General features: G+C 42.5%; 2 protein-coding genes across 5 annotated transcripts in view; both read right to left on the bottom strand.

Moving 5' to 3' along the window:
- The window catches only part of RALBP1 (ralA binding protein 1), a 63,840-nt gene extending 54,763 nt beyond the window's left edge, over window positions 1-9,077 (bottom strand). For 2 of the 4 annotated variants that reach the window (XM_050767376.1, XM_050767379.1), the window contains exon 1: window positions 7,774-8,229. The gene's annotated coding sequence lies outside the window, so the exon portion shown is untranslated. Of the gene's footprint in view, window positions 1-1,844; window positions 1,961-7,773; window positions 8,230-8,287 lie in introns of those variants that run through there. The other 2 variants (XM_050767377.1, XM_050767378.1) reach the window with 2 other exon arrangements.
- RAB31 (RAB31, member RAS oncogene family) overlaps window positions 1-26,210 on the bottom strand; it is a 431,066-nt gene that overhangs the window by 383,021 nt on the left and 21,835 nt on the right. The window lies entirely within an intron of this gene.

Raw genomic sequence — 26,210 nt, 5'->3', positions numbered from 1 at the left:
GTAGAGAAATTGAAGAATTGGATTATAAAATGGTGCAGTCGCTTTGGGAAATAATTTGGCAGTTCCTTAAACTGTTAAACAAGAGTTACCACATGAGCTGTTTTCTGTCAACACTTCTGACACCACATGTGGAAGTGTTTTTCCATACCAATACAGTTTTCCAACTTTCCAGACACCAACTGAGTGCCCTATAATTCAATTCTGACACTAACTGCCCAGAGTTTATGTCAGACTCCACAGGCGCAGTTCCACAAGACTACCTTCACTTCAGTCACCTGCCATAAGCTGCACACTGCCACCTGTACTTCTGACCAAACAGCTATAAATTGGGGTTCCCACAACCCCCTCCTCATGTTCAATAATTTGCAAGAATGGCTCACTAAAACTCAGGGGAACACTTTACTTATGCCTATCAGTTTATTATAAAGGATAAAAATAAACAACCAAATCAAAAGGCACAAGGGTGAGGCTGAGATGGGTTCCAGGTATAAGAGTTTCTGTCCCATGGAGTTGAAGCAACACCTTCCCAGCATAAGGATGCATTCACCAACCCAGAATCTCTCTGAAACCCACTGTTTAGAAGATTTTATGGAGGTCCCATGGTAACTGAACTCAAAACCCAGTCCTCACTACCACCACCTCACCCATCCAGGGGTGGGACTGCAAGTTCCAGCTCTCTAATCCACATAGTTGGTTCTTCTGGTAACCAGCTTCCATCCTGAACTTGTCTAGGGGCCTACCAAGAATCACTTTATTAGCATAAATTCAGATGTGACTGAAAGAGACTTATTACAAATACCAAAATATGCTCTATTACCTCTACTACTCAGGAAGTTCCAAGGATCTTTGAAGTTCTGGGCTAGGAACCAGAGACAAAGACCAAATATATATTACTTATTGTATAATATCACACCCAGTAATTCTGCTCCTCAGCATATACACAAGAGAAATGAAAACATATGCCCACACAAAAACTTGTACATGAATATTCACACCAGCATTATTCACAATAGTCAAAAAGGAGAAACAACTTAGATGTTCAACTAATAAATGGATAAATGAAATGTGGTATACCCAGATAGAGAGAACTGTTTTGCAATAAAAAATATGAAGTACTAATATATCCTACAATATGGATGAACCTTGAAAACATTAAGTGAGGGAAAGCAGTTGCAAAAGATCACATATATGGTTTCCTTTATATGAAATATCCAGAATATCTGAAATATCAAGAGATACAGAAGGAGATTAATGAGGGCAGGGGAAATAGTGAGTGACTACTGCTAATGGGAAGCAGGTTTTTTGGGGAAGTAATGAAAATGTTCTAAAATTGACTGTGGTGATGGCTGTACAACTCTGTATATACAGACTGTCCCCAACATACAATGTTTCACCTTGGGATTTTTCAGCTTTACAACGGTATCCATATAATCATTCTGTTTTTCACTTTCAGTATTCAATAAATTAGATGAGATATTCCACACTTTATTATAAAATAAACTTTGTGTTAGAGAATTTTGTAGGTTAATGTAAGTGTTCTGAGAATGTTTACAGTAGGCGAGGCTAAGCTATGATGTTAGGTGCATTAAATGCATTTTCCACTTACAATATTTTCAAATTGCTATGGGTTTATCAGGATGTAACTGTGTCAGAAGTAGAGAAGCATCTGCGGTAAAAACCAACGAGGCTGGGCGTGGTGGCTCATGCCTGTAAGCCCAGCACTTTGGGAAGCCAAGAGAGGTGGATCACTTGAGCCCAGGAGTTTGAGACCAGCCTGGGCAATATGGCAAAACCCTGTCTCTACAAAAAAATACAAAAAATTAGCCAGACATGGTGGCACACACCTGTAGTCCCAGCTACTCAGGAGGCTGAAGTGGGAGGATCATCTGAGCCTGGGAAGTCAAGCTGCGATGAGCTGTGGCTGCACCACTGCACTCGGCATGGGCAACAGAGTATGACTCTGTCTCAAAAAAAAAAAAAAAAAAAAAAATTAAGTCACACAGACCAATGAATAAATACATGCCTACATACCAATGAATTGTACAATTAAAAGGGGTGAATTTTATGGGTACATTAATTATATTTCAACAAAGCTGTTTTAAAAAAGAAAAGCAGGTTCAAGTCTTTGTCATGTTAACAATCTCTCTCAACCCTTTACCACCCTCTGCTACCACCTCTTTCTATTATCCCCTTCATGGCAAAAATTGATTTATGTAAATAATCTACATATGCTTTTCCACTCTCTAACCTCAACTTCTCAACTCAATGAAACCTACTTCCTCCCCCAACCATTCTATCAAAACTGTTCTCACATAAGTTATCAAACTGAATAACCTCCTCAATATCAAATCAATAGACTCTTAATAACGTGTTTCACTCAACTTTTCAAAGCATTTAAAGTATGGTTTTCCTTTTTTTTAGGACAGGGTCCCACTCTGTCACCCATGCTGCAATGCAGTGGCACAATCACTGCTCACTGCAGCCTCAACCTCCCACAATCAAGGGATCATCCCACCTCAGCCTCCTGGGTAGCTGGGACCACAGGTGTGCACCACCAGAGTCAGCTAATTGTTTTTAATTTTTTTGCAGAGACGCTAGTCTCCCTATGTTGTCCAGGCTGGTCTCAAATTCTTTGGCTCAAGCAATCCTCCCATCTCAGCTTCCCAAAGTGCTGGGATGACAGGCGTGAGCCACTGTGCCTGAGGTTTTCCTTTTTTAAAAAAATATTAATTTATATTTTTTCTTGAGAGTTGATTGTAAAGTATAACTTCCTTTAAAAATGATCCCAGCCCAATGCAGTGGCTCACACCTGTAATCCTAGCACTTGGGAGGCCAAGGCAGGCAGATCACTTGAGCCCAGGAGTTCAAGACCAGCCTGGGCAACATGGCAAAACCCCATTCCTACCAAAAATACAAAAATTAGCCAGGTGTGGTGGTATGTGCCTGCAGTCCCAGCTGCTTGAGAGGCTGAGGTAGGAGGATGGCTTGAGCCCGGGAGGTGGAGGTTGTAGTGAGTTGTGATGGTGCCAGATCCCATTTTGGCTTCTATGACATTTTCTCATTATTTCTCTACATCTCCAAACACTTAGGAATTTCCTTTTCCAGCTCTTCTTCTATCTAGCTTTAAATGTTCTCCACGGCCTATTTCCAGAACTATTTTATGTCAACAAACTCTTCGTATTTGGTATTATCTAAATCAAAGAATTCAGATACCACTCATAACACAGCCTGTTATATTGTACTCCAAATCCACATTCACAATTCCAAAGCAGATGATTCCACCTGGATGTTTCACAGATAACTTCCACTCAATATGTTCAGAAGCTAAAATACTACTTCTCCTCCAATAGGCTTCTCTTCCTGAATTCCCTGTCTCAGTATATTTTACCATTGTCTATTCAATCACCCAAGTTAAAATCCAAGTCATCTTATTCTACTATTTTCCCCTCACTCCCCATATCCAACTGTTGCTGAATCCTATGAATTCTACTTTCTAAATATTTCTATTTCCCTCCTCCTCCATATCCCCACTAACACTGCCTAAGTTTGGACCCTTATTTCTCACTTCGATTACTGCAAAAACCTCCTAAATAGTCTTTCTACATCCATTCTTACCTTCTCTCCATCCCCTCTCAAATGCTTACTCTACAATTCCAGAATGATCTTTCTAAAATAAAAATGTTGGCCGGAACGGTGGCTCACACTTGTAATCCCAGCACTTGGGGAGGCCGAGGCGGGTGGATTGCCTGAGCTCAAAGTTTAAGAACAGCCTGGGCAACATAGCAAAACCCCATCTCTACCAAAAAAAAGAAAAAAAAAACTAGCCAGGTGTGGTGGCCTTCACCTGTGGTCCCAGCTACTCGTGAAGCTGAGGTGGGAGGATCGCTGGAGCCCGGGAAGTCGAGGCTGCAGTGAGCCATGATGGAGGGCGGTGAGTGCCACTTCATTTCAGCCTGGGTGACACAGTGAGACCTTATCTCAAAAAAGTAAAAAAATAAAATAAAAATCATATAATGTCTCCTTTTTCATTAAAATACACAAACCCTATTATTATCTACAGGAAGAAATAGTAAGGTCCCTGGAACGGCATGCAATACTTTTGAGGATCTGTGCAACCTCATCTTCTGCTACTTATCACCACAACTAATGCCACAGTTACAGAAAACAACTTCCCATTCTCTTCCATATTCTGTGCTGACTGCACCCCTGGCCCGCGCCTTTCCACCTGCTGCGCCCCAGGACACCCCAGCTGCGGGCGCCCCCAGGGAGCTGCTCGCCCTGACCGAGGCCGGCAGCACACCCTTCTGCGCCTGAGGCAGCCGAGCCCCTAGCTCAGGAGGAAACCCGCGCTCAGGCGGATGGCGCCGACTCTTTTTTTACTGAGTTTCCATTGGAAGACTAGCTCAGCTACGGCGAAGCCGCCAACCCACCGCAGGGGGGGCTTCTGAACTCGACTCCTGGGATCATGGACAGCACGGGGCTGCCACACCGGGGCCTCCACCACCTGGGCCTGAGCCCCGCCGGGCCATTCCCAAACTTGGGACGCGGAAGGAGAGGCTCTCGGAGCAGAAGAGGCCATCCTGAAGCATAAAGTTTACGTCAAAAGTTTACATGGAGAAGGCGGTTCCGCTCTGAAGCCTGGTCTGCTGTCCTTTTGGGCGGTGTTGGTTGTGAAGCCTCCTGGGCCTGTTGGTCCTTCGATTTCATCCTCAGGACATAATGCTCACCAACAGTACTTGCACTGAGTTGACATTCTTGTACTCTTGACTCCATATGTTTTTAAAAATGTATGTTCACACCAATAATCGCCTACTTCAGAGGTTAATATAACAAAACCAATAAAACCGAGTGATGGTGTTTGTATTGGAAAAAAAGTGTTCCATGTTCCTTCTCACCTACGTTTCTGTCCACCTTTCCCTCTAAAAGTTCCTTCCCCACCCCTGCCCCAGCCCCGCAATTTCTGCATCAGTCATGACTAAGCCTTATTTAAGCTTAACGACATAAAATATACAGTACCTAATGCAGTGCCTGACCTATATAGTAGAGGGTTAAAAATGGGCTTAGCTAGCTTAGGTCTCTTCTTTGTCCTCTCAATGACTCCTATTTGCTTATAAGATAAAATTGTAATGACTTTGATGGTCTGCAAGATCCATAATTTGGTCTCTGCCTATCTCCCCAGTTTCAGGTCTTGCCACCACCCTGTATTACACTTGCTATTTTTGCAGATGCTATTCTGTAATTTTAGACTCCCATGCTTTTTCTCACACTGCTCCTACCTAAATGCCCATTCTTTCTACGCCTGTACACTTCTTATTTTCATCACCTTCTACATAGTTTTTCTTCCTTACAGTTTTCCTCTTCTTCAGCTCTCCTTTTCTTCACTTTAAGAAACTGGCCACTATCTCCTTAAGAAACTGGCCACTATCTCCTTTGTACATCCACTGTACCTGCATACGTTCTTCAATCAAAACAATCTTGTACTAGTCGACAGTGAAAGAAAGAGATAAGGTTCAACTCCCCTGAAGGCAGGAACATTGCCGTGTGTATCTTTAAGTCCTCTTCACCTGGTCGCAGTACTTTCTACATAGTAATTCCTGTATTCTAAATAATCCGCATTTTTCCTTGTATCCTCTTATATAAACTAACATAAATTGCTATCAGGGATCTTTCAAAACAGAAATAATATTCTTTTGGGTTAATTCTGGGCCCGATCTCTTCTTGCCAAGCAAACAACTATGCAAATATAACTGTGCAAATTAAGGTTATTATGCACTTTCTGATAACACTTTCCTATTCTAAATTAGGGGAGAAATAGTCCCAATAAGATCTATAATTAGAAACAATATTTTGAAGAGATAGCAAACTAAGTTGTATTACATTGTATTACATTGTTTCGAGATACCTTGTTTAAAGAGTTACTTCTCGGCCGGGCGCGGTGGCTCAAGCCTGTAATCCCAGCACTTTGGGAGGCCGAGGCGGGTGGATCACGAGGTCAGGAGATCGAGACTATCCCGGCTAACATGGTGAAACCCCGTCTCTACTAAAAATACAAAAAACTAGCCGGGCGAGGTGGCGGCGCCTGTAGTCTCAGCTACTTGGGAGGCTGAGGCGGGAGAATGGCGTGAACCCGGGAGGCGGAGCTTGCAGTGAGCTGAGATCACGCCACTGCACTCCAGCCTGGGAGACACAGCGAGACTCCGTCTCAAAAAAAAAATAAATAAATAAATAAAATAAAGAGTTACTTCTCAAAAGCTACTGTTGGGCGGGTGCGGTGGCGCACGCCTGTAATCCCAGCGCTTTGGGAGGCCTAGGCGGGCAGATCACCTGAGGTCGGGAGTTCAAGACCAGCCTGACCAACATGGAGAAAATCTGTCTCTACTAAAAATATAAAATTAGCCAGGCGTGATGGTGCATGCCTGTAATCCCCTCGGGAGGCTGAGGCTGCAGAATCGTTTGAACCTGGGAGGCGGAGGTTGTGATGAGCTGAGATCATGCCATTGCACTCCAACCTGGGTAACAAGAGTGAAACTCCGTCTCAAAAAATAAGAAATAAAAAACAATGCTACTGTTAACTAATCTACTCCACTTGGATCCACCAGATACTTTGAATGAGAAGTGGGAACCACTCTACTGACCTTCCTACCCCTATTACTGCCACTCCAGCTTAACAGTAATTACCTTCACAAAGACAGAAAGGAGTTCTCAAATCACCAAAATAACTCTAAAAACAGAAAGTGAGGTGATCTTTCTTACTCACAGTCCCACTTATTCATTTAGAAGTGCCGAGCACCAAAACAAACCTTATCACATATTCAGTATTTCGTGAATAACTGCCAAGTATGATGGAATACTCCCCAAAGTACTGCAGCCTTAGGACACGACCACTCCACTAAATAAAAAATTCAGCGAAAGCTTTCCTAACAAGGCTGGATGGTGCACTAACTCAACGGCCAAACGGCTGCACTTCCTGTACATGCACGTTCAAAACACCTCGAACTAACATGCTAGGGACCTTGAAGAACTGTACTAGGCCTTGCTCAAGAGGAAGGCTTTGTAATACTGAATCCCAAAAGTTGAAGCAGCAGAATTACTTCAGGGAAGACGCAGGTGTGAAATATTCCGTAAAACCTGTTTCACTCTCACAACGATCAGGTTTTTAAAAAGAGGGAGAAAACTGACCTCAATTAAGAGCATTTTGGCAACACACATAGTTGAACATGAGTTGTGAAAAGAAATCTCAACTCCATCCAGATCTGTCCGTCCATTCCCACGGAAACCTGAAGGAAGGACCGCAGCACCATAGGCGCCCACTGCTCAGTGCCAGCGGCGGGCGACACCAGGAGCCTGTCCTGGTCCCCTGGGTAAGCCCCGGAGCCTGGCCACTATGCCGGGCACGATCCAACCGTGAGGGCTGGATCCCCTCACCTCTGTCCAGGCGCCCCCCAAGAGCTTCCCCGAGGCCTGGGGACTCCTAACTCTCCACGCCTGGCCCCCGAGAGCACCACAAACGCGGACGCCACGAAGGGAGGCCCGTCGGCCAGTGGGAGGGACGCACGGCCAGGGGGGCGAAAACTGGGGCGAAGGTTTCCCGGGAGAAACCGACGAGGGGGCAGCCACGCCCCCCGCCCCCAACTTCAAACCCGAGGGCTGCGAGCACCGAGCCCCACACGCTGCCTGACAGACGCAGGCGCGAGGCCGGCGCGGGAGAGGGCTCCTCGGGCACTCCAGGGGCATCGCCGCGACCCTCGCACGCGACCGCTCCCTGGGACTGACCTGTGCCTGCCGCCGCGCGACCGCCCGCCCCGCCGCAGCCTCCGCCTCCTCGCGCTCACTCTGCCGCCGCAGCCACCGGAGCCGCCTCCTGCGCTGCGCCCCAGGCCGGCCTCGGGCGCCCCATTCCCACCCCGCCCAGCCTCCGCCTGTTTACAATGATTGGGACGGAACAGGACGAGCCGGTCCAGCGCGCACGCGCATTCCCTCCTCCTGCCGCAGCCGGCTTCCCGGATCCTCCTCTCCGCTCAGACGGCTGAAGCCGTCAAGGGCAGGCGCCCTGTGCTCTCGCGCGGGTCGCGCTGGGAGGCGTAGTTCCCGAGGCCCCGGCATCCAACTAGCCAAAAGGCCTTTTGCCAAGGAAGCAAACTACAACACCCAGGAGGCACCGCGCCTCCTTCGTCCCCAGGCTCGCTGAGGAGACTAAAGAAGAAGGCGAGAGAACGCGCCGAGCGCCAGTGCTCTGCAGGCGCCTGCGCAGTCGCTGGCCTTGCGGGATGCGGGGACGGACACTTACCCCGGTGTGGTGCTGGCAAAGGTGTCTCGTGGGCATGTCCTGCAACGGCCCACAGGATGGAGAGAGCTTCCCTCTCCACGCTCTGGCCAGCCTGCGCCTCAGCTCCCGAAGTTGAGAACTTTCCTTGCGCCAGCGTGCTTTCGTCGTTCCAACCAGTTAAACCGGCCTGGGGGCCGCCCGGCCTGCCCCTGGGTGGGGCTGCTGCCCCGCCTTCGACTGGGTGTGGGGTTGGAGGAAGGAGCGCCGTAGGCCTGTAGGGAGAGGCGGGAATAAACCTCTGTCGGGAACATCCACGGAATTCCTGAAGCGGGTGTGGGCTTCTGCGGGGCTCCAGCGCGCCCCCGGCTCAGCAGTTACCGAGCAGCCCAGCCCGTGTTTGGCTGGCAGTAGAGATAACTGAATTTCTTCGAGAAGCTTTTCACCCAGGCTTGTTGAGTTGCTCTGCTAATGCATAGCGAAGGCTGGAAACAGGGCTTCAGCAGTCTTCGTGTTTTCTGAAATGTGGCAGTTTATTAGGGGAGAGGTGGGACTTGGAATAGACGACCCTTCCCTGTCCCTGGCATTCCTACGTGCAGCACTCTCTGTGGCTCTTCGTTGCCTATTTAGATTGGCAGCTGCTGTCCATCTTGCTCTCTGCTCCCACATCAGCTTTCCTCAAAGCGGCCGGTAAATCTGTCTCTAGTACTCTGCGCTTCCTACCCAGTAAAGTTCAACCCCTGGGGCCTTACATTCATTTAGGGGCCTCCCACAAGTGGATACGGCATGGTCTGACATAGCCATTGGTCTTTGACTTTCGGAAAAGCCTTCTCATGGCCCCTTTCGCAATACAACAGTCTTCTCTGACCAGTGGGTTGGGCAGGTGAGCATGGCAGTGACAATTCTTTGCCTGTGACAGCACTGATTCGGCCAAGGGACAGGCATTGATCCACGCTGGGCCTTATGGAGGCCTTGCCTGAAATTGCTATATGGACGCAAGAGGGGGGCAGAGGGAGTTTTCTACTGAGGCAATTGCTGATGGACGTGTTTCTTGCAACCGAGTGGCCTAGCCAAACGTGAGGGTGGGAAAGAGAAGAAAGGGGAAATGGAAAGGGAGAAAGAGCTGGCAGAATGTAGACCGTGGTTTCATTTGGAGGCATGGTTTGTGCAGCTTTTTAAGTGCTGTGAGCACGTGAGCCTAAGTAAGTGGGCCCACTGATTGATTGATTTATTATTTGGAGCCAATGTGTGTGGATATAGAATATATTTGTTGGCTGCCACCTGAGCATTTATTCCTCCCATTTAAGCCAGGCAACGTAACCATTCCCTCTAGCAGCAGAGATGGTCACAAGCCCAGTCAGAAACAATGAACCCACAAAGACTTGGGCTGGAACTTCCAGTAAACGGTAGCTTCCTTGCTTCTCTAGCATGGTGTAAGTATATGACGCCCGGAAATGTGGCAACCGTTTTCCTCCTATAAGGGGAAACCCTAGAAGGATGAGAGTTTAGAGGGAGGGCAACATGTAGAGCCTAGGGTTGAAGTCAGTACTGTCAAATGAACGCGGGAAAGATGGAGAAGAACCTTGTGTTTGGTGGCATGGTTTGAGCTGCAGTGTCAAACCTCACCTGTTTGATTCTATGGACTATCCTATAGACTATTCGGGATTGTGAGCAAGGCCATCTTACAGACTATCCAGAATTGTGAACCACAAATTTCCTGTATTGTTTAAGCCAGTTCATATTAAAATTCTAAAAGTCCTAACTAATTCAGTTGGATTTCTTTTATATGACACTGAAAGGTCCTAACTAATACAGGTTCCTACGTAAAAAAACTTTGCAAGGGACTTTCAGCTATGGCTGTGTGGCATAGTCAGCAATTCTCTGCACACAAAACCAGTATAAAACTGGATAAATTGGCAAAAACAACCATTTCAGAGCACTGGAAATCAAACAAATACAGAAAACAATTTGAGAAACATCTGTGCTTCAAAAACAGCTAGAACTTCTAGCAGGAACAGTGGATATCTGTGGCCTTCTGACCTGAGGCTGCTTCTCTCCCACCCTGTTGCACCAGAACTGCAGTTTTGCCAGTGTGGGTAGGAACAGCCAAGAAAACTAGCAGCTTTGTTGCCCAAGGGATGGACTTAATTTGTGGTGGGTGGTCAAAAACCCAAGGCTTTGCCAACTAAAAGTGACAAACTCATATGGAAATGAACAGGGCAAACCCACAGCTGTGCTTACCTGAGGTTACAGTCCCAGGTGGGGCAAATGGCAAGCCACTCAAAAATCTAACAGGGAGATTTTAGAAATAAGAGTCATTGAAGAATTATGGTTACACCACTGCACTCCAGCCTGTACTTTTTAACTCTGGAAATAACATTCTTTTTTATAGAGTCTACTTCCCCACAGAACTACTCTATTTGTTAATTACATCTCCACACATCTCTGACTGATTGGGAAACTATGCATCTGCCTGGGGTTGACCCAAGAGACCTGTTGAAAAGTAAAAGCAAAGGGAGACTTGAGAACTGGTGGCAACTATGAATGTATTCCCTAATCCACACACAGATCCATTAGCAGAGGGAAGAAGACTCCCAAATCAAGGTGTTTGAGTGCAACCACTGCCAAATCATTGACTCTCCACAGCTATGCAAACACAGGGACAAAGCCCAGAAAGTCAGGGTAAAAATAAAAATGTGAATTTAAAAACAGAGCAAAGATACCAGCAGCCACAGGCCATATAGAGACAGATTTTAAATCTGTGTAAATCTAGGAAGATAAATTAAAAAAAATAAAACTAAGAAAAATCAAACATCTAGAATTGCTGCAATATATAAAATATCTGCTTTTCAACCAACAATCATGGTTTATGCAAAGAAACAGTGTCACCCACTCTGAGGAAGAAAATAGCAACCAATAGAAACAGACCCATTGGGCTCAGATACTGGATTCAGAAGCAAACTCTTGAAAGTAGCTCTTACAATTATTTTTTAAAAATTAAACATTTTTCAAAGAAAGGAAAATATAATGATAATTCTTTAACATATAAAGGATATCAATAGGGAAATGATTCTATAAAAAATGAAATTTCTAGAGTTGAAAAATACAGTAAGAGAAATATAAATTGTATTACATAATCTCAGTGAAAGATTTGAGATGGCAAAAAAAAGTGTACTTGAAGATAGAGAAATTATCCTATTCAAAAAAACAGAAAAATGAAGCAAAAGAAGAAATATAATGACACATCCATAAAAGAGAGGATATTTTTAGCAATGACCCAGACTCAAGGACATAGACTGTAGCTTTAAATAGAAGAAGAAAAAACAGGGAATGTAAACTAGTACAACCACTATGGAAAACAGTATGGAGTTTCCTTAAACAACTAAAAGTAGAACTACCATTTAATCCAACAATCCCACTACTGGGTATCCATGCAAAGGAAAAGAAGTCATTATATGAAAAACACATGCACACACATGTTTATAGCAGCACAATTTGCAATTCGAAAGATACAGAACCAACCTGGGTGTCCATCAATCAATGAGTGGGTAAAGAAAATGTTATATACACACACACACACATACACACACACACACACCATGGAATACTACACAGCCATAAAAAGGAATGAAATAATGTCTTTTGCAGCAACTTGGGTGAAGCTGGAGGCCATTATTCTAAGTGAAGCAACTCAGGAATGGAAAACCAATACCGTGTGTTCTCACTTGTACGTGAGAGCTAAGCTATGAGAATGCAAAGGCATAATAATGATATAGTGGACTTTGGGGACTTGGGGTGGGGCAGGGAAAAAGGTTAGGAGGAGGGTGAGGGATAAAAGACTACATATTGGGTATAGTGTACACTGCTCAGGATATAGGTGCATGAAAATGTCAGAAATTACCACTAGAGAACTTACCCATGTAACCAGAAACCACTTGTACCCCCAAAACTATTGAAATAAAATAAAAATTATTTAAAAAAGAGTATCTACATGAAGAAAACATGCAAACAAACAAAAATCTTAAAATTTTACCTGCTTATAGATAACCATTAATAATAGCTTGGTATATCTCTCCGCCTTTGGCGTGTGTATGTATATTTTTGAGCATAACATTTTAGTTTACTTCATTTGCTAAAACTAATGAAAACTGAATTTGGATTACTGAGACAAAAATCAACTGCAGAGGCCGGGCACGGTGGCTCAAGCCTGTAATCCCAGCACTTTGGGAGGCCGAGACGGGCGGATCACGAGGTCAGGAGATCGAGACCATCCTGGCTAACACAATGAAACCCCGTCTCCACTAAAAATACAAAAAAAATTAGCCGGGCGTGGTGGCGGCGCCTGTAGTCCCAGCTACTCGGGAGGCTGAGGCAGGAGAATGGCGGGAACCCGGGAGGCGGAGCTTGCAGTGAGCCGAGATCGCGCCACCGCACTCCAGCCTGGGCGACAGAGCGAGACTCCGTCTCAAAAAAAAAAAAAAAAAAAAAAAAATCAACTGCAGAAAAGCACTAATTTTACGAAAATAAATATTGGTAGGGTCGTGGGGGTTTTTGGGTTTTTTTTTTTTTTTTTTTTTTTTAGTGTTTTAGGTTTTTTGTTTGTTTGTTTTGTTTTGCTATGTGATGTTTGGGAACTACCACTTAATGAATTTGACGGATGAAGTTTGAACATATGGGTAGGGAAATAAGCCAATGATTTGAATTACTTATCTATACAGAATAAATAGTTTTAAGATTTAAGATCATATGAAATAAACTGGTTAAACTAGAAAAAAGAAAAAATGGTATTAATGAGAGAAAGAGCATGGTAGCACTTTTTATATTAGAGATCATAGGTAAATATCAGCTGTTATAATTTTTATTAAATATCAAACATCAACCGGGCATGGGTGACTCACGCCTGTAATCCCGGCAGTTTGGGAGGCCAAGGCAGACAGATCACCTGGGGTCGGGAGTTCCAGATCAGCTTGACCAACATGGAGAAACCCTGTCTCTAACCCTGTCTATGTATTTGCAGTCTCTAAAAAATACAAAATTAGCTGGGCATGGCACATGCCTGTAATCCCAGCTACTCGAGAGGCTGAGGCAGGAGAATTGCTTGAACCCGGGAGGCGGAGGTTGCAGTGAGCTGAGATCGTGCTATTGCACTCCAGCCTGGGCAACAAGAGCAAAACTCCACCTCAAAACAAAAAACAAAAAACAAAAAAAAAAAATCAAACATCATTTTACCAGAAAACGAAACAAATTATTGCATAATAGAGAATCATGAACCAAAATCAACTGTATTTACCTAATAAAGTTCTGGTTGGCAGTTAAAATAATAATAAGAGAAAGAGAGAGAGAAGAGCCTCAGAGACCTGTAAAATTATGTCAGATATCCCAACATACATGAAATGAGAGTTCTAGAAAGATAGGAGATGGAGAAAAGAGGGCCAGAATTTTTTGAAATAATAATGCTAAAAGTCCCCAAATTTGATTAAAAAAAAAAAAACACCTACAAATACGAGAAGTTCAAATGAACACAAAGTAAGATAAACACAAAGAAAACTGCACCTAGATACATCATAGTCAAACTGCTGAAAGCCAAGGACAAAAGAAAATCCTGAAAGTGGCAAAAGAAAAATGAGTCATCGGGAGAAAAACAATGTGACATAGAGCTGACTTCTCATGAGCAACACAGGAGATCATAAGGCATTGAAATGATATATTTCAGATGCTAAGTGAGGGAGAAACTGTCAACCAAGAATTCTGTATCCAATGAAACTGTCCTTCAAAAAGGAAAGTGAAATAAAGACATTCCCAGAAAAACAAACCTGAGAGAATTTGTTAGTAGCAAACCTGCCCTCCAAGAAATATTAAAGGACGTTCTTCAGAGTGAAAAGAAATTACAGGAGAGTGTAACTCTGATATGTAGAAAAGAATGAAGATGAGAAATTTTAAAAATATGTAAAAAAGGCTATACACACAATTTTCTTAATTTCTTTTAAAAATATGATTAAAGCAATAATTTTATACTATATTGTTAATATTATATAAATGCAATATATATGACAGTGATAGCACAAAATAAGGGGAGGAAATGGTACTATATCAGAGCAAATTGGCTATAGTTTACTGAAATTAAGTTAGTATTAGCCTGAAAGAGATTGTGTTAAGTTAAAGATACAAGTCTCGGTTCATTTGGTGCAACTATAACAAAATACTACAGATTACATAATTTATAATGAGTAGAAATTATTCTCGCAGTTCTGGCATCTGGGAAGTCCAAGATCAAGGTGCCAGCATCAGTCAAGGGCCTTCTTATTGCATCATTACATGACAGATGGCAGAAGAGCAAGAGAGAAGAAAGACCTTGCCCTTCAACTTCTAACTCTTTTATAAGGGTCCTGAAACCACCTTTGCAAAAAATTATAGCAGTGAGAAAATTATGACTATGAAAGAGATCTGACCTAACCAATTCCATCTTGCCTTTAACCTCCAAACTGCCCCTGATTATTCCTGGGCATGAGCTAAGCTAACTTTGGGAGAAATTTAGTTTATAGTTTAAATGATAATAGCCCCTTCCAAAACCAAATTGCCTTTGTAAAACTAATAAAAATCCACCAGGTTAGGAGGATGAGAGGAGCCTAAATTCTGCTAAGATATACACATAGTTAAATGATTACTGGCCATTATTCCGGAGATCACAAGACTTACAGCTTCCCCAATTACTAGAACCTAAGATTGGCCTTTTTGAGATGTCTTTTCAGGCTTTTGCATTTCTGATGACTGGATGGCCTCATCTGAACCAGTGGCTCTTCTGAGGCCCCCACCCAAAACTGGACTCAGCACTTTAGGACCATTTTCCACATCCCTACAATTGCATCCCCAACCAATTGGCAGCACCCATTCTGTAGCCACTGCCTGCCAAACTATCCTTGAAAAACCCTAGACTCTGAATTTTGAAGGAGGGTGGGACAGATTTGAGTAATAATAAAACTCTGGTCTCCTGTTTAGCCAAATCTATGTGTATTAAATTCTGCATTGCAATTCCCCTATCTTGTTAATTAGGCTCTATCTGGGCAGTGGGCACAATGAATCCTTTAAGCAGTTATAGCTCTCATCTTATCCATGAGGGCTCCACATTCTTGACTTAATTACCTTTTGTTTGTTTGTTTTGAGACAGAGTCTCATTCTGTCACCCAGGCTGGTGTGCAGTGGCTACTCACTGCAGCCTCCGCTTCCCAGGTTCAAGCAATTCTCATGCCTCAGCCTCCCGAGTAGCTGGGATTACAGGTGTACATCAGCACGTCTGGCTAATTTTTGTATTATTTTTTTAGTAGAGATAGGGTTTCACCATGTTGGCCAGGCTGGTCTTGAACTCCTGACCTCAAGTGATCTGCCTGCCTCAGCCTTCCAAAGTCCAGGGATTACAGACATGCACCACTGTACCCAGTCTCTTAATTACCTCTTAATAGTATCACTTTGGGAATTAGGTTTTAACCTACAAATTTTGGAGGAGACACAAACATTCAAACCATAGTACACATTGTATTCCTTAGAATAACCAATAAAAAAGTAATTTAAACTATTTTAGGTGAAATAAATAAATGTAAAACTGTTAAGTAAAATTAAGTAATTTTTTAATGAGATGATGCCTTATTCTGTCACCCAGGCTGGAGTACAGGGGCATAAACATAGCTCACTGTAATGTTGAACTTCTGGGCTCAAGCAATTCTCCCACCTCAACATTATGAGTAGCTAGGACCACGAGTATGCACCACCATATCCAGCTAATTTTTTAAATTATTTCAGAGATTGGGTCTCACTATGTTACCCAGGCTGGTCTTGAACTCTTGGCCTCAAGTGATCCTTCCACCTCAGCTTTGTGAGCAGTTGGGATTACAGGCAAATTAAGTAAAGTTAAAATGTTAAAAATATAGCTAAGAAATCAACAAATGAATTAAAAGTGTACACTAAGCTGGGCACAGTGGTGTGTGGCTATAGTCCTAGCTACTAGGGAGGCTGAGGCAGGAGGATTACTTGAGCCTAGGAGTTTGAGGCCAGTCTGGGCAATCTGGGCAATATGCAAAATCCCATCTCTAAACAAAGAAACAAACAAACCAGAAAAGGAGGAACAGAGGAACTCAACAACAACAAAAAACAAGCAATTCAATTAAAAAACAGACAAAGGACATGAATAGACATTTCTCCAAAGAATATATACAAATGATAAATAAACACATGAAAATATGCTAAACATTATTAGTCATTAGGGAAATGTAGTTCAAAACCACAATGACATACCACCATATACTCATTAGGATGGCCACTATTTTAAAAAAAAAAAAAAAGAAAGAAAGAAAGAAAATACAAGTGTTGCCGAGGATGTGGAAAAATTGGAAACTCTTTGCACTTCTGGAGAGAATGTCAAATGGTGCAGCTGCTATAGAAGACAGTATAATGGTGCCTTTAAAAATTAAAAATAGAATTAGCATGTGATCCAGGCATTCCATTTCCGAGCTTATACCCAAAAGAATTTAAATGAGGAACTTGAAGAAATATTTGTACACCCATGTTCATAGCAGTATTATTTGCAATAGTCAAAATATGGAAGTAACCCATGTCCATCAGTGAACAAATGGGTAAGTAGAATGTGGTAAAGAGATACAAAAGAATATTATTCAGCCTTGAAAAGAAGGAAATTCTGACACATGCTACAGTATGGATGGGCTTTGAGGGCATTATGTTTAGAGAAATAAGCCAGTCACAAAATGACAAACACTTTATGATTACACTTAGATAAGGCTACTAGAGAAGTCAGATTCATGGAGATAGAAAGTAGAATGGTGGTTACCTGGGGCTGTGCACAGGAGAGAATTGGAACTTATTATTTAATGTGTATAAAGTTTCCATTTTGCAAGAAAAGAGAAATTAATGGTTGCACAACAATGTGAATGTACTGAACTGTACACTTTAAAATGGTTAAGATGGCAAATTTTATGTTCTGTGTATTATGCCACAATCAAAAACAGTAATAATAAAAAGGAGGAACAAAGAAACAAGAAAGAAAAGACATACAGAAAACAAACTTCAAAATAGCAAGTGTAAATCAAACTATGTCAGTAATTACATTAAATGTAAATGGACTAAACTTTGCAATCAAAAGGAAAAGACTGCCAAGCTGGATTCAAAACCAAAAGCAAGTCCCACTATAGATTGTCTAAAAGAGACATACTCTAGATTTAAAGACACTCATCATTTGAAAGAAATAAGATGGAAACAGATATACTGTGCAAGTAGTGATCACAAGAAAGTTGAATCAGCTTTTAACAACACACAAAATATACTTCAAGACACTGTACCCAGCCAATCATATATTTTTTTTTTTTTGAGACAGAGTTTCACTCTTGTTGCCCAGGCTGGAGTGCAATGGCACAATCTTGGCTCACCACAACTGCCGCCTCCCAGGTTGAAGCAATTCTCCTGCCTCAGCCTCCTGAGTAGCTGGGATTACAGGCATGCATCACCATGCCTGGCTAATTTTGTATTTTTAGTAGAGATGGGGTTTCTCCATGTTGGTCAGGCTGGTCTCGAACTCCCGACCTCACGTGATGTGCCCACCTCGGCTTCCCAAAGTGTTTCTGGCCAATCATATATTTTTTAACCTTGGCTAGGTCGTTTGCAAAAATGGTGTTAATGCTAACTACTTTTTAAGGTTGTTCTGGCACTTGGAAATAATATGAACCAAGGCAATGAAGTGGAGTCTCATAATCAAATAGACCTTGGGTTGCGTCTGGAATTTGCCACTTACCGGTTACAGGTGACCTTGAGTAAATTTTTGAAACTCTCTAAGGTCTGTGGCCTGGCTGGATTGAACAAGGCCTATGATAGTATAATTTGCAAAGAGTTGTTTACTGGAGCATAGCTCTATGTGTGGTTCTGGCTCTGCCTGCAACATGTAGATAGGCTATTTGTGACTCAGCCAAAAACATTCACTTTAGTTCCCAATCTTTCTAAAACACTTAATAGTTTTATTTAGTAATCTTTTCAAATAGATATTAGGTTGCTGCTCCTCTCTCCCTTCCCATTTTCTCCTTTTCCATTCATACCTAGCACAGAGCTTTCCAAACAGGAGAAGAGATGTCAGTCTTTATTTAAGGAATGCAGTGTTTCAGTCCTGTTGGATTCAGCTATGCTTGTGGAGACGTGTCTTGAATGACTAAATTTTTAGTTTTCAAGTAAAGCAATCAGGTATTTCATCTTTTTTACTGAAGTTGAAGCACAAAGAAAAGAGCCTTAACCAAAACAGGGCTTTGAAGTTTGCCATTAAAAGGATTTCCTTATAGTGGCTATTGCAGGCTTTTAAAATGATAGGCTTTTAAAACCACAGTGGGTTATCACTCCTTAGGAATTTTATGTGTGAGTCTAATTACGAGAAAAGATGATCAATTGAAATATCCTTCAATATTGTTGAAGTCTTTGATTTAAGTGGCAGTGTCTGGCAAATGAAGGATGCGAAATGTCCTGCTAGTGAACATCTCAGAGTTCCTTTGTTAAGTAGTTTAAGTTGTGAAGTAGGAGCTGCAGGGCTCTAGAAGCTGAGGCAGTAGCTAAAACCTAACATGGTTGGTGGAACTGTAAATTGGTGTAGGCTTCCTAGAGAGAAATTTAGGATATCTAACAAAATTTTAAATATACACGGATCCAAAAATGTAGTCTAAGGTTATAATAGGACAAGTGTGGCATGCACAGGAATATTTAGACTATTGTTATTTTTAATAATGAAAGCTTCATCAACAAGGGCTTGAGTAAGTCAATTAAAATATATCTATTGCAGTAGAATACTGTGTGTAGTTTTTAAAAGACAGATTTTTAATTTTTGCATGAATCATATTTATGACATACAGCAAACAGCAAAGTGTTCGTTATCTGGATGGAATATGTATGAGAACATGTTTCTGTCTCTGTATTGTTTGAACTATTTATGAAAGTGATGCAATATGAGGGAAGAAAACAATGATGGCTTCCGTTTGGAAGGGAAAAATCGGCTGTGATTTTTATTTTCTGCTGAGGAAACAGAATAAAGAATAGAATATTGGGCTAAAAAGATCTATGATCATCCAATCCAATTTCCTCACATAGGATATAAATAGTAGGACACTTTTCCTAACAAAAATTCTGTATTTAAAATATAAGTAGTAATTTATTTTCCCAAAACTGTTGCTGAGAACTGTGATATGAAATAAATTATATTTTTCCCCAAGGAAAAATATAATAATTTATTTCATCATTAAAAATATTACAGATATAGCCAAAATGATTTTTATAAATTAAAAAATACAATATGCAAAAAATATAATAGTATCAGAAATTGAAGTATCTAGCCTTGCACAATAATAATATATAATACATGTTCATAATGTAATAAAATTTCATTGATTTATCAGAATTTCGGTGGTGTTAGGGGATGATTTGTATGAATCATGTTACTTATAAACTTGTCCATGATAACTTTAAAAGATACTTTCTTTTTTATTAGTAAAGTTTTATGTAGCAAATGGACATACTTGAAATATTCCTTTTCTGCCAAGCTTGAAATCTTTCCATCCTCTTTCATTTCTCTCCCTTCTCTGTCTCTTTCTTGTCTGGCAGACATCTCTGAATTTATAGCTTATTGATAATAATTGAAAAGACTGACAAACTCAGCTTTGAGGGCTATTTCCCAACCTTATTTTCATTAACAAACTCCTTTCACAGTACAATATCTCTAACCCCATTCGAATTTTTATATGCCTTTTTCTCCAGTATTTTATTATGAAAATTTTCACATACATAGAAAAGTTGAAAGAGTTGCACAGTGATATACCCAATCATTAAATTCTACAATTGTCAATATGCTGTTCTGTTTGTTTCATCACCTTTCTCTATCCATGTACCCATCCATTCATCAATTCATCTTATTTTATTTATTATTATTAATATTTTTGAGGCAGAGTCTCGCTCTTATCACCCAGGCTGGAGTGCAGTGGCACGATCTTGGCTCACTGCAACCTCTGCCTCCAGGGTTTAAGCGATTCTCCTGCCTCAGACTCCCGAGTACCTGGGATTCAGGTGCCTGCCACCACGCCTGGCTAATCTTTGTATTTTTTAGTAGAGATGGGGGTTTCACCATGTTGGCCAGGTTGGTCTCAAACTCCTGACCTCAGGTGATCTACCCTCCTCAGCCTCGTAATTTATCTTATTTTTTAATGCATTTCAAAGTAAGTTGCAAAACTGGCTCACATCTGTAATCCCAGCTACTCATGAGTCTGAGGTGGGAGAATCCCTTGAAGTCAGGAGTTTGAGATCAGCACCTGGGCAATGTAGTGAGACTATCTCTACAAAAAAAAAAAAAAAAAAAAAAAAAAAAGGACAAGGTGGCATGTGCCCGAGTCCCAGGTACTCGAGAGGCTGAGCTGGGAGGATCACTTGAACCCAGGAGTTCAAAACTGCAGCAAACCGTGGTCATGCCACTGCACTCCAGCCTGGGCAACAAAGCAAGAGCCCATCTCTAAAAATATGAAAAATAAAAGAAAGAAAGTTGCAGACCTGAGTACACTATATCCCTAAACACTTCACCTTGCAAATACTTATCTAGATCATTGTATTTTTATAGTGTTGTTTTATTTCAAAGTAAAACACATATAGTGACATAGACAGATATTAACTGCACCATTCTATGAGTCTTTAAAAATGCAAAACTCCACCCAACCCCTATCTGGAAAACATTTCATTACCCAAGAAGATTCCTTTGTGCCCTTTCCTAATCAGTCCCCAGCTTTGCCCATACGAAGAAATAACTACTGTCCTGATTTTTATACCATAGATTAGTTGTGCCTATTCTAGAACTTTACGTAAGTGCAATCACACAGCACTGTTTTATGTAAGGCTTCTTTTGCTCAGCCTGTTTTTGAGATTCATTCATGTTTTGTGTTTCAGCAGTTCAGATCTGATTTTGTTTTATTATTTAAAAATTTTTTAACTTAATTTTTTTTTTTTTAAGATAAGATCTTGCTCTGTCATCCAGGCTGGAGGGGAGGAGCACAATCATAGCTCATTGCAGCCTCAACCTTCCTGCTTCAGCATCCTGAGTAGCTGGGACTATAGTTGCATACTGCCATGCCCAGCTAATTAAAATAATTTTTTGTTGTTGAGACGGGGTCTCACTGTGTTACCCAGGCTTGTCTCAAACTCGTGACCTCAAGCAATCCTCCTGCCTCAGCCTCCCAAAGCACTGAGATTACAGGTGTGTGCCACTGTGTCTGGCCAGTTCATTCCTTTGTCTGTTTTTGAGACAGGGTTTCACTCTGCTGCCCAGGCTGGAGTGCTGTGGCATGATCACGGCTTACTGCAGCCTTGACCTCTCCAGGCTCAGGTGATCCTCCGACCTCAGCCTCCTGAGTAACTGGGACTATAGGCATGCACCACCATGCCTGGCTAATTTTTGTATATTTTTAGAAACAAGGTTTCACCATGTTGCCCAGGTTGGTCTCCATAGTTCATTCCTTTTTATGGCTGAGTGGTATTACATCATTGAAGTATGGCACAACTCATTTGATCTCTTCTCCAGTTGATGGACATTTGTTGTTTCCACTTTAGGGCTGTCAGAAGACAAAATTACAATAACTTAGTTTAAAGATTGAATTTGCTTTTATTTGCCATCCTGGAATCAGGCAACACCTCATTCTATAAAGTGGAATGAGTGTTTCAATGAGCTGAGTGGAGGCATTGACTTTATAGGCAGGAAAGGGCTAAAGAAGGCAGAAGCAAAGAAAAAAAGCAGATGGGTCTTTTCAGTTACTTTCCTTGTAGTACTAAACAGAGTGAAATTCCTTATTACACTGACTCAAGTTGGCTGGAATCTCCTGATTTTTAGGAAAACTCGCCCATGTCAATGTTCAGTTTGATTACGTGGCAGTTAGTACAAGTGACTTCATTCTGGTTTGATCTAGTCTCCTGGGGCCCAGTGCAGGAGGCTAGTCCAAAACAATGGCCTCCCATAAACCTTGTTTAACAGGACAATTAGGAAAGAAGCTGCTACAAACGTGTCAAGAACTACGCAGGGTCTGAATGTTACCCTATTTGCAAGATTACAAATTAGCCTGCTGCAATTTCATGGATGCTGGCAGATAACACAAGACTCCTGAGTGAGTGACAGTTTTCTTACAGCAATAGCAGTGGCCACAGTTACGGGAATTTGTGAGAGTTCCCCCTAAGCTCCCGTTTCCACAGGGTGACAGGCAGAGAGCCAAGTGACATCTGCATACAGTTACGCAGGTGTTACCAGAGAGGAATCGTGAGCTTAAGGATTCCTAATCTTTTATAATTGCCCTGGAGGGCGACATTATTGTTATCTTCCCAGGCTGTTCTCTGTGCAAACATACAGATACCTCAGAAAAAGGCAGCCCATTACTTCTGTTCACAACATGTGTAAAACACCAGAGACCTACAGAGAATTGTCTCCTGACAGAACATTCTTGTACAAATCTTTTTGTGAACATCTTTTTTTATTCCTCTTGAGTAAGATCCTAAGAGTAGTCCTAGCTACTTGGAAGGCTGGGGCGAGATTGCTTAAGCCGGGAATTCAAAGTTACAGTGAGCTATGAGCTACGATCACACCGCCGCACTCTAGCCTGGGCTACAGAGTGAGAATCTGTCTCAAGCGTAGATAACCCCTCATAGAGATGTTTATTGAACCTTTCCAGTGGTCATAAGTTTCACAAAAAGTCTGAGGTGTGACTAGCTACACGTTTTACCAGAAAAGCTTGTGGCAGTGGTTCATACCTGTTATCTATTAATAGCAACCCAGGAGGCTTAGGTGGGAGGATCACTTGAGCCCAGGAGGCCAAGACTTCAGTGAGGATTGATCGTGTCACTGCACTCCAGCCTGGGAGATAGAGCGAGACACTATCTTAAAATATATATTTAAAATATATATTAAATATATATAAAATATATATTTAAAAATATATAATATATATTATATATTTTTTACAAATATACAATTTTTTCCTGGAGGACTGTGGCAGGGTTCCACCATCTTGCAGCTGCCTGAGACATGGATTCTGTTTTTAAGTCCTTATTAAACGTTTCTTTCTGAGAAAATGGAATTGTCAGCCTCTTTCTTTGACCTCTCAGCTCCCTCAATCTTTGGGAGCAGGTTTGCACAGCCCGGCTTACTGCAGAACATTTGGTGAACTAGCCAGGAACTGAGATCAAGAAATGGGCGAAGGCACCGAAGCATCTTGTGGGGAGGCCCCAGGGTGGCGCCACATCTGTGTGGGACGGTGCAGCTCACATTTTAGATGCTTGCAGACTATGGCGTGAGTACAGGGATGCTCCCAAATGCTGGCAGGCTTAGAATGACCTTTAGCCAAGAGCCACGTACCCCACTGTGGCAAGGGAGAGCAGAAAGGGGCAAGCAGCTCTGCAGTGGGGCAGCCACCTCCGTGGACAGAATGGAAGCCCAGCTAGCAGCAGAAGCAAAAGTAAAAGAACTTGAAGAGGATGCCAGGCATGGTGGCTCTCACCTGTAATCCCAGCACTCTTGGAGGCCAAGGAGGGAGGATTGCTTGAGCCCAGGAGTTTGGGGCTACAGTGAGCCGTGATTATGCCACTGCAGTCCAGCCTGGGCAACAGAGCAACACCCTGTCTCTAAAACAAGAAATTTTAAAAATTAATTAATTAATGAACTCAGTGATCAGAACTCAGCTTAATTAAAAGCTGGTATTATGGTTGTGTTGTGTGGGGGGGAAAAAAGCTGATTTTTTTTATTTCTTATTTTTTTTAGACAGAGTCTTACTCTGTTGCCCAGGCTGGAGTAGAGTGTCACTATCGTGGTTCTCTGCAGCCCTGATCTCTGGGCTCAGGAAATCCTCCCACCTCAGCCTCCCGTTGTATTTGGCAGTGCAGGAACATATTACCACACCCAGCTAATTTTAAAAACTTTTTGTGAAGACGAAGTCTCACTATGTTGCTCAGGCTGGTCCTGAACTCCCAGGCTCAAGTGGTGGTACCTCTGCCTCAGCCTTCCAAAGTGTTGGGATTACAGGTGTGAGCCACCACACCCAGCTTTCTTCTCTTTTTGCATCCTCTGTCTGAGAATTTGTTTTCAGTTGACTGAGCATCCCCCCTTTTAAAACAATTTATATGTTTGGTCCCTCTGTGTGGTGCCTTTCTTGTTGGTATGACTTTTGCCTTTTGGAAAGCTTGAAATTGCCCCAGTTTGGCTCCTCTAAGACTTAGTTTTCAATTTCCTTCCACTCCACTCCTCCTTCATTTGCTATCTTCAAGACCACGTGAAGGAATCTAGAGAAGACTTCTAGCAACCCTGAGACCCCTTAAGAACATAGAAAAAGGTGTCACACATCCCCTTTTGGGGGTCTTCTGCCTTCCATATGGAGTCCCAAGAGTTGAGGGGAGGTTTCTCTTGGGTCTAGAGCTCTGTTCTCTTTGCAGTGATGTTGGATATAAAACACTCCAGGAATAAATGCTTGGTGCTGCAAAGTAAAACCAGCACTCAGGCAAAAGTTTAATCCTCTCAGCAAGGCAATTTACTTCTGCAGAAGGGTGTCACTCACGTCAATCAAGATCACAAGTGCACACAGAACAAAGGACACCAGGGGATTTTTATGCTTAATGCAGTCCCTGTCCCTGTGCCACAGCCACATGGGCTGGGGTCGGACTGCACAATTTGAGCTGACCTGATTGGCTACTTGTACATATTTTCCTAAATATAGCAGGGGAGGGGGACGTGAGGTACAGAGGTGGATTGAGTGAGACGTGCAGTTTCGGGGGAACAATGGGTACAGGTAACCAAGGGAACAGATGTGAGTTACTGATTAGAGCTGATGTGAAAGGGAAGGCTGTTTACGGTGAGTAGGGGCAAGGAAGAACAAGAACGTTGAGTTTGAGAACAAAGGGTAGGGAAGTCAACAGGCTAAACCCTTTGAAGAGAAACTCAGAAAGATTTATTGTTTCTTATGAGTCAGTTCTCTGGTCTCTTTAGCTTTGGGAGTACCAGGGATGCCTTTGTGCTATGAGAGAACATGATCTTTGGGTGTGCAGTGGCTGAAAAGTCACCAGTGAGGGCTGCAGTTTTGGAGGTTTATAATGAGTGGTTATGACTGCAGGGGGCTACTCATTTCTCTGCATGTTTAGATAAGAAAAGCATGGCTTGGACACCTAGAGGCTACGTATCTTAGTCGATTTTGCATTGCAATAACATAATCACCTGAGGCTGGGTCGCTTACATAGAAAATAGGTTTATTTCACTTACAGTTTTGCAGGCTGTCCAAGAAGCATTGTGCTGGCATCTGCTTCTGGTGAGGGCCCCAGAAAGCTTCCACTCATGGCAGAAAGTGAAGGGGAGCAGGAGAGAGAAAGGAAAAGAGGGAGGGAGGTGCCGGCTTCTTTCACAGTCAGTTCTTTCTGGAACTAAGAGTGAGAACTCACTTTTGAGAGAATGGCACCAAGCCATTCATGAGGGATCTGCCCCTGGATTCCAAATGCCTTCTACCAGGCCTCACCTCCAACCTGGGGGATCAAATTTCAACATGAGATTTCGAGGGGACAACTATCCATTCTATAGCACTATGGAAACACTTGCCACCAAGGGACAAGACTCCCATGGGGGATGGGCTGATCACAGAATGGGCTGCTTGGCGCTGACTTGCCCACCAGCCTCAGGGGAATGTCCATGCAATGAGGTGCACTATGGAAGCATTGCACTGCCCAGGCCTGTGCTGTTTCCCTCTTCAGGGGAATGTGAAAAGAGACACAAAGTGAGCACGTGCTGTTGGGAAAATGGTGCCGATACACTTCCTCTATGCAGGGTTTCCACAAACCTTCAATTTGCAAAAGATGGTGGTGTCTGTGAAGCACAGATAAACAACAAAAGTTGAAGGTTTGTTCAAAGCAAAGTGAA

The sequence above is a fragment of the Macaca thibetana genome, chromosome 18 (genome assembly GCF_024542745.1).
Source record: "Macaca thibetana thibetana isolate TM-01 chromosome 18, ASM2454274v1, whole genome shotgun sequence".
NCBI classification, from domain to species: Eukaryota; Metazoa; Chordata; class Mammalia; order Primates; family Cercopithecidae; genus Macaca; species Macaca thibetana.
Note: the sequence above shows the minus strand (reverse complement) of the source record. Positions and strands in the feature narration are given on the sequence as shown.